This window comes from Bubalus kerabau, chromosome 15 (genome assembly GCF_029407905.1).
Source record: "Bubalus kerabau isolate K-KA32 ecotype Philippines breed swamp buffalo chromosome 15, PCC_UOA_SB_1v2, whole genome shotgun sequence".
Lineage (NCBI taxonomy): Eukaryota > Metazoa > Chordata > Mammalia > Artiodactyla > Bovidae > Bubalus > Bubalus kerabau.
The window spans coordinates 68100729-68118107 of NC_073638.1; the positions used below are offsets into that span (position 1 = coordinate 68100729).

The following is a 17379-nucleotide window of genomic DNA, read 5'->3' on the forward strand; positions in this document are numbered from 1 at the left end:
TACAGCACAGGAAGGTGAAGTAACTTGGCTAAATTGTGTATCTTTTATAAGAGGCTGAATCAATTCAAACACGGACATTGTGGGAGCTGCATCTGACTTCCTAACCAGTGCATTCTGCAGAAAATTGATGCTGCTGCCTCTTTTATATTGAATTGTTAGTTGATAGTCTGGACCACTGATTGTGGTCCACCATCCACTTGGTTTCTGTTCTTGTTTGGCTCGCCCAACTCGGGGTTGCTCAAGGCTTCAGGTAACACTGCTGCGACATCCTCTTTACCAGAGGAAAACCCTTTTTTCCCTCTTGGATCCAGCATTTACAGTGGTGTCTCATAGCAGAAAGACTTGGTTCCCAGGGATTCAGTAATTTCACTGATGTATTGCATGATAGGGCAAAGGGAGTTGGGGAGGGGTAGCAGGGAGCATTGCCCAAGAGAAGTTGACAAGCATGGTCCAGATTTGAACCAGAAGCCCAGTCCTTCACCCTAACATTCAAGCCTTGTTGCTGAACGTGGTTAATTAATTCAAGCAGACTTCTTAATTACTCATAATGATTTTGGCTCAGGAGCTCACATCTTGGTCTACTCCCCGGTTGTAGATGTATTTTAAGGTCTTTTTTTGGCCTGCCAGGGAGCTATGGGACGACTTTTAAATCAGAGATTTAGCTAGCTCTAGAAGTATTTGTAGCTGTGAAAAGAAGTGAAAAGCAAAGGAGAAAAGGAAAGATATAAGCACCTGAATACAGAGTTCTAAAGAATAGCAAGGAGAGATAAGAAAGCCTTCCTCAGCCATCAATGCAAAGAAATAGAGGAAAACAACAGAATGGGAAAGACTAGAGATCTCTTCAAGAAAATTAGAGATACCAAGGGAATATTTCATGCAAAGATAGGCTCAATAAAGGACAGAAATGGTATGAACCTAACAGAAGCAGAAGATATTAAGAAGAGGTGGCAAGAATACACAGAACTGTACCAAAAAGAGTTTCATAAAGCAGATAATCACAATGGTGTGATCACTCACCTAAAGCCAGACATCCTGGAATGTGAAGTCAAGTGGGCCTTAGAAAGCATCACTACGAACAAAGCTAGTGGAGGTGATGGAATTCCAGTTGAGCTATTTCAAATCCTGAAAGATGATGCTGTGAAAGTGCTGCACTCATTATGCCAGCAAATTTGGAAAACTCAGTAGCGGCCACAGGACTGGAAAAGATCAGTTTTCATTCCAATCCCAAAGAAAGGCAATGCCAAAGAATGCTCAAACTACCGCACAGTTGCACTCATCACAGATGCTAGTAAAGTAATGTTCAAAATTCTCCAAGCCAGGCTTCAGCAACACGTGAACCGTGAACTTGCAGATGTTCAAGCTGGATTTAGAAAAGGCAGAGGAACCAGAGATCAAATTGCCAACATCCGCTGGATCATGGAAAAAGCAAGAGAGTTCCAGAAAAACATCTATTTCTGCTTTATTGATTATGCCAAAGCCTTTGACTGTGTGGATCACAATAAACTGTGGAAAATTTGGAAAGAGATGGGAATAGTGGACCACCTGACCTGCCTCTTGAGAAACCTGTATGCAGGTCAGGAAGCAACAGTTAGAACTGGACATGGAACAACAGACTGGTTCCAAATAGGAAAAGGAGTACGTCAAGGCTGTATATGGTTATATATATATAACCTCAGCTATGCAGATGACACCAGCCTTATGGCAGAAAGTGAAGAGGAACTAAAAAGCCTCTTGATGAAAGTAAAAGAGGAGAGTGAAAAAGTTGCTTAAAGCTCAACATTCAGAAAACTAAGATCATGGCATCTCATCCCATCACTTCATGGGAAATAGATGGGGAAACAGTGGAAACAGTGTCAGACTTTCTTTTTTTGGGCTCCAAAATCACTGCATATGGTGATTGCAGCCATGAAATTAAAAGACGCTTACTCCTTGGAAGGAAAGTTATGACCGACATAGATAGCATATTCAAAAGCAGAGATGTTACTTTGACAACAAAGGTCCATCTAGTCAAGGCTATGGTTTTTCTAGTGGTCATGTATGGATGTGAAAGTTAGACTGTGAAGAAAGCTGAGCGCCAAAGAATTGATGCTTTTGAACTGTGGTGTTGGATAAGACTCTTGAGAGTCCCTTGGACTGCAAGGAGATCCAACCAGACCATCCTAAAGGAGATCAGTCCTGGTTGTTCATTGGAAGGACTGATGCTAAAGCTGAAACTCCAGTACTTTGGCCACCTCATGCAAAGAGTTGACTCATTGGAAAAATCTCTGATGCTGGGAGGGATTCGGGGCAGGAGGAGAGGGGGAAAACAGAGGATGAGATGGTTGGATGGCATCACCAACTTGATGGACATGAGTTTCAGTGAACTCTGGGAGTTGGTGGTGGACAGGGAGACCTGGCGTGCTGTGATTCATGGGGTCTCAAAGAATCGGACATGACTGAGCGACTGAACTGAACTGAGAAGTATTTGTAGGTATCTTGTGATACAGAAGACCTTTGGGGGAGCATTGTACAATTTCATATAATTGACTGTTCAAGGCAGGCCATAAAATAAATTATATATCGTTGCTAAGGAAACCAATGACCAAATATTAAAAAGCACACTTGTGAAATGGCAATGTATGTGTCTTTTCATGAAGACATTGAATGTTAACATCTAGGAACAAGTCTGAGTATCCTAATTCAAAATCATTATGAACATAAATTATGTTTCAAAATATACAGCAACTGTGGAAGAATGTGAAAACATCTGACTTTCATGGTGACAGTCACAGGAGCCACTAATTCAACTGTGGCCAGTTGTGTCCATTGGTATTTGATAAAAAATGCTCAGTCTCGTTACTGAAAAGAATAAGAAATGAGAAAAGTTTTCCATTGAAGTTTTCCATACTCTGAATTTTATCATGTCCCTCTTTAGGTGACAGTCTGTACCAGAGTCTCACCTGTCATCTCCTTGCTGGAGAATAGAAATAGCCCTTCTGCGGCTTGGCAGGATAGAATAGATCATGGTTAGAGAGAGGTAGACTTTGGAAGAAGATTCTTTTGAGTCCTATTACAAAGGACAATCGAGAGAATTTTAAGTTTTAGTTCAAGCTTCAGTTCTGCCACTAGCCATCTGTGTTACTTTGGGCAATGAAGTTTGCTTCCCTGGGTCTTCGATCTCATGGAAAAAATAAGGAATTTGGATCAGATGATCTCTCAGGAACTATTCTGATCTCATATTCTATTATTCTGGGAATCTTTTTTCCATTTAGTTCCTCGTAACCCATATTTATTCTGTTTATGATAATAAGCAAAAACAGGAAAATGTCATATTCTTTGCCAAATTATTTCCTCAGGATAGCCTTCACTTCAGAATTTCCTTTTCCTTCTGGAATAAGAACATTTCACCTGAAATATGTGTTCCTTTCATTGAATAAAAATATTTATCAGCTAAAGGAGACTTTGCACAAATAAGAGAAAAGCAAACTTAGATGTAAACTAAGTTATTTCCTTGGCTAGCTGATTTTTTTTCAACTCTTTCATTGATTACATTTTTATTTGAATTTAAAGAGATTGTTTTCTTATAGCCTGACTTTCCCTTTGAAAAATTCTACAGTGAAACCATAACTAATAATTCTTCAAAAAGAATAAAATGGAAATGTACTAAACAAAATTGGCTTGCTGCTTTCCTTCTTTTTATGAAAAGGCTGAGGAAATATTTCTGGGTGATACTGAAGCAACAGATGGTCCAAGTTGAAGTATTTCAAGCTATAGAAATATTGGAGGATTTTAACCAGATTTCCAGGTGGTGCTAGTGTTAAAGAATCCACCTGTCCATGCAGGAGACAGAGGAAATGTGAGTTTGATCCCTGGGTCGGGAAAATTCCCTGGAGGAGGAAATGGCAACCCACTCCAGTATTCTTGCCTGGAAAATCCCATGGACAAAGGAGCCTGCCTGGTTACAGTCCATGGGGTCACAAAGAGTCAAACATGACTGAGCACACACGCACAACCATCTTAAACTCAGATGTCAGTCAGTCAGTTGGGTTCTTGGGCTGTCTCTTATCTAAGTGTGGCTCTTTATGAACATGAAAAATAAGTTAGAATGATGAGCTCAACTTTTTCATTTATACTCAATGCTTAACACAGAATGAGAGAAACCAGACACCCCATGAGATTTTTTGCACCTTCATTGTGTAAGCCTCAAGGAATTTTGTTTTTATTGGGTCCCTACTGAATATACCATTTTAGTCCTACCATTTATAATGCAAAGAGAATCTTGATCCAAAATAAGTCCCCATTAGGAAAAGTTGCCTTTAGTCTCATTACACTTTCTCTAGAGGCAGGTGATTGTTTCAAAAAGCATGCAGAGTCCATAGGAAACACTTTTCAGATTCATTCATGCAAACTTGCAGTCTTTGCTCCTTGAAGCAGCTGTCATCTTCATAGCCCTCAGTTCAGTTCAGTTCAGTTCAGTTGCTCAGTCGTGTCTGACTCTTTGCGACCCCATGAATCGCAGCACGCCAGGCCTCCCTGTCCATCACCAACTCCCGGAGTTCACTCAGACTCACGTCCATCGAGTCAGTGATGCCATCCAGCCATCTCATCCTCTGTCGTCCCCTTCTCCTTCTGCCCCTAATCCCTCCCAGCATCACAGGCTTTTCCAATGAGTCAACCCTTCGCATGAGGTGGGCAAAGTACTGGAGTTTCAGCTTCAGCATTATTCCTTCCAAAGAAATCCCAGGGCCGATCTCCTTCAGAATGGACTGGTTGGATCTCCTTGCAGTCCAAGGGACTCTCAAGAGTCTTCTCCAACACCACAGCTCAAAAGCATCAATTCTTTGGCGCTCAGCTTTCTTCACAGTCCAACTCTCACATCCATACATGACCACTGGAAAAACCATAGCCTTGACTAGATGGACCTTTGTTGTCAAAGTAACATCTCTGCTTTTGAATATGCTATCTAGGTTGGTCATAACTTTTCTTCCAAGGAGTAAGTGTCTTTTAATTTCATGGCTGCAGTCACCATCTGCAGTGATTTTGGAGCCCAAAAAATAAAGTCTGACACTGTTTCCACTGTTTCCCCATCTATTTCCCACGAAGTGATGGGATGAGATGCCATGATCTTAGTTTTCTGAATGTTGAGCTTTAAGCCAACTTTTTCACTCTCCACTTTCACTTTCATCAAGAGGCTTTTTAGTTCCTCTTCACTTTCTGCCATAAGGGTGGTGTCATCTGCATATCTGAGGTTATTGATATTTCTCCCGGCAATCTTGATTCCAGCTTGTGCTTCTTCCAGCCCAGCATTTCTCATGATGTACTCTGCATAGAAGTTAAATAAGCAGGGTGACAATATACAGCCTTGATGTACTCCTTTTCCTATTTGGAACCAGTCTGTTGTTCCATGTCCAGTTCTAACTGTTGCTTCCTGACCTGCATACAGATTTCTCAAGAGGCAGGTCAGGTGGTCTGGTAATCCCTTCTCTTTCAGAATTTTCCACAGTTTATTGTGATCCACACAGTCAAAGGCTTTGGCATAGTTAATAAAGCAGAAATGTTTTTCTGGAACTCTCTTGCTTTTTCCATGATCCAGCAGATGTTGGCAATTTGATCTCTGGTTCCTCTGCCTTTTCTAAAACCAGCTTGAATATCTGGAAGTTCACGGTTCATGTATTGCAGAAGCCTGGCTTGGAGAATTTTGAGCATTACTTTCCTAGCGTGTGAGATGAGTGCAATTGTGCGGTAGTTTGAGCATTCTTTGGCATTGCCTTTCTTTGAAATTGGAACGAAAACTGACCTTTTCCAGCCCTTTGGCCACTGCTGAGTTTTCCAAATTTGCTAGCATATTGAGTGCAGCACTTTCACAGCATCATCTTTCAGGATTTGAAATAACTCAACTGGAATTCCATCATCTCCACTAGCTTTGTTCATAGCCCTCACCTTCTACATTCTTTTGGGTCCTATAACAAGTCAACTGAAAGGTAAATCCAGCTCACTAAGTACTTGTATATACTAGGAACACGATCTTTGAAAAGATAACTTCAAGGTTCTGATCCAGGACTTCTGGTTTCTGGTCTTGCAGGCATGTAAAGACCTTGGGGAGTTATCCCTCTGTTCTAACAAGTAAGAAGCTGAATGAACTGAAAATTTAACTCTTCTTAGATCTTTCAGAGATGTGAAGTCACATGACAAGTCACTGCTCCCTAAAATTAGACAAAGAAGTAACACAGAGAATTATAACTTACCAGATAAGAAACCCAACAGCAGAAACTTCTTGAGGGACTAGAGTGGGGTAGGCAAACCTAAACTGTAGTTGACAAATGGCTGGAGGCTCAGTATGGAAAAGTTTGAGAGTTAAACTTCTCAAGGGAGATGGTCAGAGGAGAGGCTCCACACTTTTGTGGGTTTTATGGCTAGGAATTCTACTGGTATTTCATAGTGAATATTGAAGGGAAAGTCCCTGATGAGTCTGGTAGGGTGAGAGGGAAAGGAACTGTTTTGAAATATGCCAGAGAATTCTGCTTTTCTTAACAAAGTTTTCCCTCAAGAGAAACAATTTTACAAGAAACTTAACCTATTAGGATTCTATCAGAGCCTAACTGACCTGTGGGAAGAAATTTCCCTTCCTTCTTTGTCACCCTGTTGCACCTAATTAGGGGAGGTGACTTCACATTCCCAGGGTTCAAAGACAAGCCTAATTGTAGGACTATAGAATGTTTTTCCTTCTCCCCACCCCCCACACCCTGACCCAATGAATTGCTGCTGCCATATCACTAAAGCTTTATTTACTGGAGGGTTTTTTTTTGTTTGTTTGTTTTTAGCCCATCTGTCATGTCCTGCTTTGAACAATAAATTATAAGACATACTACAAAGGTGAAAAATGCAGCTTGAAGAGAAAGAGCAAGCATCAGAACCAGATTCAGATATGGCAGGGATTTTGGAATTATCAGACTGGAAATTTAAAACAGTGATGGCCTTGTGACTTGTTTTGGCTAACAAAGTGGTATAAAGCATGGTATCATTTCTAAGCATAACCCTGAAGAATCCTTGCATATAACTAAGTATTATCTAGAGACATTGCTCCAGCTGAGTTACAGAGGTAAAAGAGCCTAATCAAAAATCAGCAACGCTGCCTGCTTGACCCAAAACTGACCTTAGATGCATGAGGAATCCCAAGAAGAAGGGAGAAATTGTTCAGTCAAATCAAGCCAGAGTGTCAATCTGAAAAATGTGAGCTAATGAAATTATAGTTGTTTTAAGCGAGTAAGTTATGGTCTGGTTTGTTACATAGCATTACCTTGGCAGTGACTATCTGGTATTTTACCAGTCTATCCTTGTAGAACACAAATTTACATTTGTGATCTCACAAATGTAAATTTCTTCTTTTAATTAGAGTTAACGTTAAGATTTATCTCATACAGTTATTGTGAGATTTTGTGACTGGATATGTGTAAATGGCACAAAGAAGGAGCTTTATATGAGCTAGTTGTTACTATTTTCTTTCCCAATGTTAATGATCATCCTCAACAAGGCTTCCATGATGGGCCTCCTTTTGGTCCTCCTGATTGATGTTTTGGGTTTTAGCTTCCTTTTGTGGAACAAATATATCCCAAACTTTTCCTTACCAGAACATGGTGCAGAAAACAGTCAAGAACTCTGCTTTGTTATTTTCCAGCTTTGTGAACTTGGGTAACTTTCTCTAGGCCTGTTTCTTCACTTGTAAAGCAAGGCTAGTAATCATAGCTTCTTATTTCACTTGTTTTTAAGATTATTAAATGATGCTTCTAAAATGCTTGAAGCTGGGCTGACCTATAGTAAGTACTCAGAGTACTTGGACATTATCATTACCATCATTATTATCGAGATTTTAACATCTCCTAGAGATTAGTCGAATCCCAGACTTGCACCATGCGACATTCTGCTAGAGTTTCTGCATTAAGCAGAAAAGCATTCAGCGTAGTCCACAGGTCAGTGGCCATTCACTAGAGTTCAGCCATCTGGCAGGAAGTTGGCAGATGCTCTGAGTCTTTCCACGTTGTCACAGGGAGCAACTGGTCCAGAAATAACACACTATAAAGATTCTGAAGGGAGCCAGGAAATGAGAAAAGGGAATGACCCACAGCTCTAAGCAAATGACATTGGCGAATGTAGATATGGATTTGGGTTTAGGATCTGAATAAAGAACTGAAAGCCAAAAAATACAGTTATGAAAGGAACTAGACTGGTTGCAGGGAGCTGGACCAAGTGTTCAGCTAAGCCAAAGGGTATGAACCTTTAAGATGGGCTGAAACATTGTCTGAAAAATCCTCTGATATATCTTTAAAAAGCCACACATTATACTTGGTAGTAAAATATGTAAGAAAGGGATTTTGTATGGTGTTAAGAGTAACCGGCTTTCGAATTTGATAGAGTTTGGGTTGATTTCTATCATTCTCATTTAATGGCTGTGTGACCTTTGGCAAGTTTCCCCTTCTCTCCGAGTTTCACTTTCTTCATTTATGAAATTAATATGATTCCTTTCTCATAGAGCTAATGACATTAAATCACATAACTATGTGAAAAGCTTAATAGTGTCTGGCCCCTAATAGGCATCTAATAAATGGTATGTGTTAATGTTCTTATTAATTAGGCATTATTTGGCAAAATCCTTATCTTGCCAGAATCTCTTCCTTGGGTTAACATTTTCTGTTGTCTCATATTCCCTGGTTTGGCCTTTCAATTCTGTGCACCCCACTGATATCTATGCCCTTCTGATACCCAATTAATGACTTTGACATCACACAAGTCATTGATTACTTCCTGGGCTTATTTTGACATTGGGTATCTACATGATTTTTTGTTTTAATTTCACTATGTCCTATCTCTATCTCTGTGAGTGGACTAGAGATCAAAGAAATCAGATGAGCTCGAAGAGATCTTCTAAGGTTGGGAGACACTGTTAGGAAGGCCAGGAGCAGAGTCTATGAGGTCAGGGAGGCATAAAGGGGGTACTAACTGTTGATGTCTGATGAGTGCTTATCTAAAAGGTGAGAGAAACATTTCCTATAAGTGTTTTGTCTAAGTTAAGCCAGAAATGGGCTCTTAAATTAGGGACAAAATTTAGGGTTATGTTTGGAGACTTCTCAGATCACTTTCTGTTACATTTTTCAAGTTGAGGATGAATACTTGCAAAAAAAAGAAAAATACTGGCATACCTTGAAGATACTGCTTCTAGATCAGGGACTGCAGTTAAGCAAATATCGTAATAAAATGAGTCACATGAATCTCTAGATTTCTCAGTGCATATAAAAGCTCTGTTTATACTATACATAAAAGCTATTAAGTGTACCGTCCTATTATATCTAAGAAAAGCAATGTACGTACCTTAATTTAAAAATACTTCTTTGCTGAATTGTCCTAGCCATCATCTGAGCCTTCAGTGAGTTGCAGTTTCTTTGCTGGTGGAGGGTCTTGCCTCACTGTCAATGCTACTGAATGAGGGTGGTGATTGCTAAAGGTTGAGGTGAAAAAATGACGTTTTCTGCAATGAAGTTTGATTGCCTCTTCCTTTCCCAAGAGTTCTCTGTAGCAGGCAATGCTGTTTGACAGTATTTTACCCACAATAGAACTTTAATAATTGTGGTCAGTCCTCTCACACTCTGCTGATTTTATCAACTAAGTTTATGTAGTATTCTAAAGATGTTGCCAGTTCAACAGTATTCTCCAGGAGTAGATTTCATCTCAAGAAACCACTTTCTTTGTTCATCTGTAAGAAGCAACTCATTATCCCCTCAAGTTTTATCATGAGATTATAGCAGTTCAGTCACATCCTCAGTCTCTACTTCTAATTCTAGCTTTCTTTCTACTTCTACCACATCTGTAGTTACTTCCTCCACTGAAATCTTGAGTACTTTAAAGTTATTTGTGAGGGTTGGACTTTATTATATTCTTCCAAACTCCTGTTAATCTTGATATTTGGACCTCTTCCCGGAATCACAAATGTTTTAAATGAAATCTAGAATAGTGAATCCTTTCCAGGAGGTTTTCAATTGACTTTGTCCAGATCTACCAGAGGAACCCCTATCTATGGTAGCCATAGCCTTATGAAATATATTTCTTACATAGTAAGGCTTGAAGGTCTAAATGACTCATTGATCCATGGACTTAGGAATGGATATCATTTGTATGTTCACTGGAGCAGCATGTTCCATTTTTCTCAAGAACTTTTTCTTTACATTCATAGCTTGGCTAATGGTTTGGTAAAAGAGGCCTAGCTTTCAGACTATCTTAGCTTTTAATATTCCTTCCTCATTACACTTAATCATTTCTAGTTTTTGATTTAAAGAGAATCTTCCTTTCACTTGAATACTTAGTGGCCATTGTGGGGTTATAAATTGGCTTAATTTCAATATTGTGTCTCACAGAACAGGCAGGCCTGAGGAAAGGGAGAGAGGAAATGGAACAGGCAGTCAGTGGAGCATTCAGAACACCCACATCATCTTGCCATTAAACCTACCGCTTTATGTGGACTTGGTTCATGGTGCCCCAGAACAATCACAGTAGTAACGCCAAAGATCACAGATCCCCATGACAAATACAATAATAATGAAAAAGCTTAAAATAGTCCAAGAATTACCAAAATATTAGACAGAAACACAAAGTGAGCAAATGCTGTTGGAAAAATGGCACTGATCAAATGTTCAGTGCAGAGCTGCAACAAACAAGTTAGTTAAAAAAAAAAAAAGCAAAACGAAACCTCAATATCTGTGAAGCACAATAAAGCAAAGTACAATAAAACAAGGTATAGTGATAAGGGCAAATTAGAATAAGGGGTTTCTGGGGTGATAATACAAAGAAAAAAAATATATATTCTATACAACTGATTTGATTTCCCTCCATCTTTTTCTTCCATTCTGCAGCATTTGCCTCTTGAAAACTGTATTATCAGAGTTTGGGTGAATTGAACCATTTTCAGGTTCAATCCCATTAGCTCCTTTTTGTTCTCTTAGTTGTAGGTGCCTGGCAGTCTCTTAGGAATTGCTCATAGATCATGGAAGAGTCATTTTTACAACTAAGAAAGCAAAGTACCATTGAAATTCACTGTGGGTCCTCAGTGTCACCTTTCTATACAAAGATAAGATTACTACAACCAGGTGCAGCCATCCTCATTCTCAGAGCAACAACCAACTTCACTCAGTATCAAAGATGATCACTTTAATGTTAGCGAACTGTAATGTACCAACTCAGAAATAACGATGATGCTCATACACATAAAAATAGATGGACTAGGTGTAAGGTATCACTTTCTTGCCATTTTGAGTATGACTTTCCTTCTCTGATTGTCCATGAGTAGTGTCTCTGCAAAGTGGTCTGGAGATTTATATGTTTTATACTGTGTTTCTCTCTGGTGTATTTCTCTTATAGTCTTTCTGGGAAATTTGAAAATTATGAAACTTCATTCCTTATGCTGTTCATAGACAGATACAGTGATAACTAATGATGTGCCACTGCTTCATATTGGAATGCATCATTCCTTTGGTTCTGAGGGCTGTTTCTTATCGAATATGCAAATTCAAAGATAGATTTTCATAACCAAGTGATACCAAATGCCTAGCTGAGAGTGTGTGTGCATGCTAAGTTGCTTCAGTCATGTCTGACTCTTTTGTGATCCCATGGACTGTAGCCTGCCAGTCTCCTCTGTCCATGGGATTCTCCAGGCAAGAATACTGGAGTGAGTAGCCATGCCCTCCTCCAGAGAATCTTCACAGTCCAGGGATTGAACCCACATCTCTCATGTCTCCTGCATTGGCAGACAGGTTCTTTACCACTAGTGCCACCGGAGAAGCCCATAACTGAGAGAATTCCTGTAAAAAGAAAAGAAGGTGGTCACCAGGCCGTGGCCACTCAGGCATGCCTTCGATGTCTTTCTCCTCCATCTCAGCTGTGGTGGATGACATAGGATGAATACATTCATATGTCTGTTGGATCAGTGACATAGCCTCTTTGGGTTTCAGTTTCTTTAGCTATAAAATGGGGATACAAGCAATGTTCTTTCAGAGGGTAGTTTTAAAGAAAAACTGAGATAATCCACGTCAAATAAAGAATAGACAGGATCATATTCATCTAATAAATGATAGCTGCTATTACATTGAGATTCCCTGGTAGCTCAGCTGGTAAAGAATTTGCCTGCAATGCAGGAGATCCTAGGTTGGGAAGATCTGCTGGAGAAGGGATAGGCTACCCACTCCAGCATTCTTGGGCTTCCCTTGTGGCTCAGCTGGTAAAGAACCCTCCTGTGATGTGGGTCACCCGGGTTTGATCCCTGGGTTGGGAAGATCCCCTGGAGAAGGGAACGGCTACCCACTCTGGTATCCTGGGCTGGAAAATTCCATGGGACATTAATGTACCTTATGGTTGATACATAATTGTAAGGTGATTGGCTTTGGTCAGGGAGGCAATGCATAGCCTTAGAGCAGGTTGGAATTGTACAGTTTTGCTGGAGATTGAGTTGTTACTTACCAGTGGGACTAGTAAGGGAAACTACAACCCCAAAAAATCATTTTAGAAGGAAATGCTTGATAGTCAGCATTCAGTTCAGATATTTCTAGGTAATTAAGATGAAACATTCCATTATAAATGTATTGTAAAACTCTGCTTGTGGAAACTGCAGTTTTTATCTTCTTGTAAGCACAATTTTAATTCTCAAAGCTTAACTTGATACTAATGATCAAGTTGGTGATGGTTTCACATTAACATTATCTGGTGAATGCCTTTTCCCCAAGGTAATTTTAAATATTTTGGTTCAAAAGGAAATTGGGACATAAATTACACTATTCACAACATTGCCCTGTGTTGGTTCATAGCATCCACTCATGTAACAGTAATCACATTATTGTTCAACTATTATTTTTTTTTCCTAAAAAGCAGACTAGATCTTCAGGGAAAAATAAAATCCAGTCTCTGCCCTCAAGGAATTTACAGTCATGTGGATGGACAGAGGTACAAGTAAAGATTGCTGTGTAATAGGAGTTAGACTACAATCAAGTTCTTGTACAGATATAAATAGAAAGAAGGAAAAAGCCTTTGACCTAGACACAGGTATGAGTTATGCCATGGGAGCATAAAATGATATATTTTGACCCAGAAAAAATTTTGGAAATATCAAATCCAATTAGAGCAGGCATCAGTTTAAGCTATGACTAAAACCTCAGAAACTTAATAGGAAAATTCTATGAGAAGAGAGGCATCTTTACTGTGCCTTTTGCTTTTCACAATTTCAGAGTAATAAAGGGCTTCTACTTTCAAGAGGAGAAAGACCAACTCTAAAGCTACTGCCAGGGCCTGAGTGAGCTGGCAGGACTCAAGAGTGGTCAGAATTCATGGATGACATCTTGGTAGAGACAGAACACCGGTAAGTCTAGAAGGCAACTGAACTCCTTTAATATAAGGCTCCCCATGAACAGTGCATAAAATGACTGCCCCTCCCTTTCTGTGAATTGTTGTTGGTTTATTACTGTTTTGTCCATTGATTTATGGTCTTTGTTTCACATCTGTGGTCCATCTCCTCGACTTCAGATTTATGTCTCCTTTCCATGGTAGCTCTTGATGGTTCTTTGTGGAATCATTATCACATGAATAATTGAGGGCTTTCCCATGACCATCTCAAATCCTAACACAAGCCATCCAGAGTAGATTTTATCACTAGTTTCTAAGAAAAATAGCAAGTGACTTGCCAAAAGTCTCACAGCAAGTAAGTAGCAGAACAGATATTTGAACTTAGGTATCTCTGACTCTATGATTTATGATTTTTTCCCTCCCTCCTCACTGTAGTTCTTCTACCTAAATGACTCTGGGTGCTACAGCCCCAGACAACTGTGTCTGATACTAATTAATTGCACTCTCCTGATGACTCAGTATATTCCACAGTCTGTCTGTACCAGGACTTCAGACAGGAATGCTGCATGTGCTACAGTGAGAACTGCAGAGGCTGGTACACAGGAAGGTCGTAAATAAATGTAAAGACAACTTAGAGTCAGAATTCTTATTTTTGGCCTAATTTGTGAGATAATGACCATGTCAACCTATTCTTTGGAAATTAAACAATATAGTTTTCATAAATCTCATTGGGCAGAGGCTCAACTTCCTCTGCGGGTGGGGAAGGGATCTCCAAGTCAAGTGCTGAGCAAGGCCAGTTCTGTTTCATTTGCCAAATATGAGCGAGGCAGCCTCTGGAAGGACATTTCCTGCCCCAGCCTCCGTTCCTGCAGCCAAGGTCTTTGTCTCCATTGATCATTGCCTACGTGTAAAGAACAGGTCATGTGATTAGCACCACACTCTAGAGAAGGCAATGGCAACCCACTCCAGTACTCTTGCCTGGAAAATCCCATGGACGGAGGAGCCTGGTGGGCTGCAGTTCATGGGGTCCCTAGGAATTGGACACGACTGAGCGGCTTCACTTTCACTTTCATGCATTGGAGAAGGAAATGGCAACCCACCTCAGTGTTCTTGCCTGGAGAATCCCAGGGATGGGGGAGCCTGGTGGGCTGCCGTTGATGGGGTCGCATAGAGTCGGACACGACTGAAGTGACTTAGCAGTAGCAGTAGCAGGTAGAGGCTATAATACAAGATTGTTGGGCCTGAGTCAGCTTAGTTTATGTCTAGGCTGAACATGTAAACTGTCTCCCTTTGTCAGGTATGGTGATTTCATCCTGTGCATAGCTCCGAATGGTATGTGCTATGTATTAAGCAAACAAATTAATAAATCCAAGCAGTAATTGAATTTCTGCATTAATGATAAGCATTCCTTGTAAAGAAAAAGAACATTCAGCAGGGACAAAGTAGTCCAGGTTAAGCTAGCATTCTAGCATGATTTGTGATGCCAGAGGGAAACTTGGTGGCAAGGGCATCTGGAGAATGGAAAATTCTCCCAGCACCTGTATTCCACAGAGGAGCAAAGACTGAAGGGAACAGATGTTTTCTGAGTGAGATTTTTGTCCTGCCTTTTTCATGTAATTTTTCACTTGCCTGGAATCCTTTGCCTGGGAGACAATTGAGTGCAGTGATTATGAAGACGAGTTCTGTAGATTTGCGGATCTGGGTTTACATAGTGTACCATTTTCTAGCATAAAGCCTTAGGCAGACTTGTTCCTTGTCATTTAGATTGTGGTAATAACCTCATTTGGGTTGTCATAAAGACTAAATTGGTTTGTTTTTGTTGTTTACTTCTGGTCAACACACAACAGTGGGAACTCATATGTGGGTTCCTTTTAGGGCATATGTAGCTGACTCAGCTACCAGGACTCTGATTCTGGTTTCTCCAGATCCTCCAAGGTTCCTTCATATATTACACACAGAAAGTACAATAAAAGAGCTTTCCAATCTAGCCTGTCCCATAGATGTTTGTAAATGAGGGTTGATGTTCTTGGTTGCCTCCATAGCAACTCATGTCATGGTGTACTCTGACTCTTTGCGACCCCAAGGACTGTAGCCTGCCAGGCTCCTCTGTCCAAGGAATTCTCCAGGCAAGAATACTGGAGTGGCTAGCCATTCCCTTATCCAGGGACTCTTCCCAAACCAGGGATTGAACCAAGCTCTCCTGCACTGCAGGCAGTTCCTGTCTGAGCCACCAGGGAAGCCCCAAGAAGGTGTACAGAGTGTCCTTAACTAATAACAACTGTTTTCTGAAAACTCCTTACAGTTACCCTCTTTTAGGCTGTTCCAAAACTTCTCTCTCCTCTTTGATCAGTAGGTCATTTCTGAATTTCTCATTTATTCATGAAGGATGCTGGCTAATAATATTCTCTGAGTTATCTACTATATATAATGAATACCCACCAATACTAAGATCCTTGGGCTGGGGCTGCCTTCGTGCATCTCACACCTTCTTGGACTTGGACTCTTTCAACCCCTTTGAGGATACGTCTGCCCCAGCTCATTTCTCTAGTCTTGGAGATGGATAGATCTCAGAAAAGTTAAAGTTGTGTGTGTGTATACATGTGTCTTTATGTGCATAGCTTATCAGATTCTCAAGTTGTCATTTGCCCTCCAGAGCATTAAGACCATTCAGAGCAGCTGGTGTTTAGTGTCCTGCAGCAATCATGGAGGCATGAATCTTTTTTTTTTAAACATTAATTTCTTAGTTTCTAAGTTAATTCATTAATTATTTTGACCTTACTCCATAGCATGTGAGACCTTAGTTCCCCGATCCTGGATTGAACCTACACACCTTTGCCTTAGAAGTATGGAGTCTTAACCCCTGGACCACCAAGGAAGTTCCCAGGGGGTACAGATCGTGGAAGAGCTAGCTCTTGATTCTCTTCTAATGTGGGTCTGTGGAAGAACCTCTTTATAAACCTCAGTTTTCCTGCCTTTTTCTTATCAACCCTCTCTCCCTACCTGTTCAGGGTAAGTGTCACTGACTGAAGTCTCTGGACTGAATTCTTTCCTGGGGTTGCTGCAATGCCTGCTAGTCCCTTTATTCTCCTCTTGTTTTATGCCAAACAGCTCAGTCCAGTCACTCAGTCATGTCCAACTCTTTGTGACCCCATGGACTGCAGCATGCCAGGCTTCCCCATGTATCACCAGCTCCCGGAGCTTGCTCAAACTCATGTCTGTTGAGTTGGTGATGCCATCTAACCATCTCATCCTCTGCCATCCCCTTCTCCTCCTGCCTTCAATATTTCCCAGCATCAGGGTCTTTTCAAATGAGTCAGTTCTTCTCATCAGGTGGCCAAAGTATTGGAGCTTCAGCTTCAGCATCAGTCCTTCCAATGAAGATTCAGGACTGATTTCATTTAGGATTGACTGGCTTGATTTCCTTGCAGTCAAAGGACTCTCAAGAGTCTTCTCCAATACCACAGTTAAAAAGCATCAATTCTTCAGCCCTCAGCTTTTGTTATGGTCCAACTCTCACATCTGTACATGACTACTGGAAAAACCATAGCTTTGACTATATGGCCCTTTTTGGGCAAAGTAATGTCTCTGCTTTTTAATATGCTATTAGGTGGTCATAGGTTTTCTCCAAGGAGCAAGGATCTTTTAATTTCATGGCTCCAGTCACAATCTGTGGTGATTTTGGAGCCCAAGAAAATAAAGTCTGTCACTGTTTCCATTGTTTTCCCATCTATTTGCTATGAAGCAATGGGACTGGATGCCATGATCTTAAGTTTTTTGAATGTTGAGTTTTAAGCCAGTTTTTTCACTCTCTTCTTTCACCTTCATCAAGAGGCTCTTTAGTCCCTCTTCACTTTCTCCCATAAGGATGGTTTTATCTGCATATCAGAGGTTATTGATATTTCTCCTGGTAATCTTGATTCCAGCTTGTGCTTCATCCAGCCTGGCATTTTGCATGATGTACACTGCATATAAGTTAAATAAGCAGGGTGACAATATACAGCCTTGACATACTCCTTTCCCAATTTG

The 17379-nt window shown here is 40.5% G+C and overlaps 1 long non-coding RNA gene across 2 annotated transcripts in view; it reads left to right on the forward strand.

The window, feature by feature from the left end:
- The window catches only part of LOC129629326 (uncharacterized), a 38080-nt gene that overhangs the window by 3307 nt on the left and 17394 nt on the right, over positions 1-17379 (forward strand). The window contains exons 2-3 of one of the 2 annotated variants that reach the window (XR_008703163.1): positions 13239-13369; positions 16140-16514. This is a non-coding gene — a long non-coding RNA (uncharacterized LOC129629326). Of the gene's footprint in view, positions 1-13238; positions 13370-16139; positions 16515-17379 lie in introns of those variants that run through there. The other variant, XR_008703162.1, reaches the window with a different exon arrangement.